Source organism: Galeopterus variegatus, unplaced genomic scaffold (genome assembly GCF_000696425.1).
Source record: "Galeopterus variegatus unplaced genomic scaffold, G_variegatus-3.0.2 Scaffold16624, whole genome shotgun sequence".
NCBI classification, from domain to species: Eukaryota; Metazoa; Chordata; class Mammalia; order Dermoptera; family Cynocephalidae; genus Galeopterus; species Galeopterus variegatus.
The window spans coordinates 12037-12425 of record NW_007742735.1 but is presented as its reverse complement, the minus strand read 5'-3'; the positions used below and the strand labels follow the sequence as shown (position 1 = coordinate 12425).

The window sequence follows — 389 nt, the reverse complement described above, 5'->3', positions numbered from 1 at the left end:
ACCACACTGGCTGAGTAAATTCCTAGTGTTCTCCCTCCTTACCTGGGAGCCAGAGCAGCAGAAGCTCCTGGAGCTGAGCAGGGGCCCTCGTGTCCATGCTATGTCCTGACTGGGACTGACTCCTGCACAGGGTGTACCCAGCCTATGAATAGGCCTTCAGAGCAGTGAGCTGTGCTCTAGGAACAGTTATCCCAGGGGCTGGGTCAAGGCTGGCTCATCTCAACAACTCAGCACAGGTGCAGTGACCCCAGGTGTCCCAAGTCAGACCAGGGCAGCAGAGATTTTCATGATAATTAAATCCAAGATTTTCACTCTTAGAGAAAGGAGTTACAAGAAATAAAAGAAGTCTATTTAAATAAATCCTGTGATTTTGGAATAGAATTAGAGAT

General features: G+C 48.3%; 1 pseudogene; it reads right to left on the bottom strand.

Moving 5' to 3' along the window:
- The window catches only part of LOC103582527, a 602-nt pseudogene extending 505 nt beyond the window's left edge, over positions 1–97 (bottom strand).
- Positions 98–389: the final 292 nt, after the last annotated feature.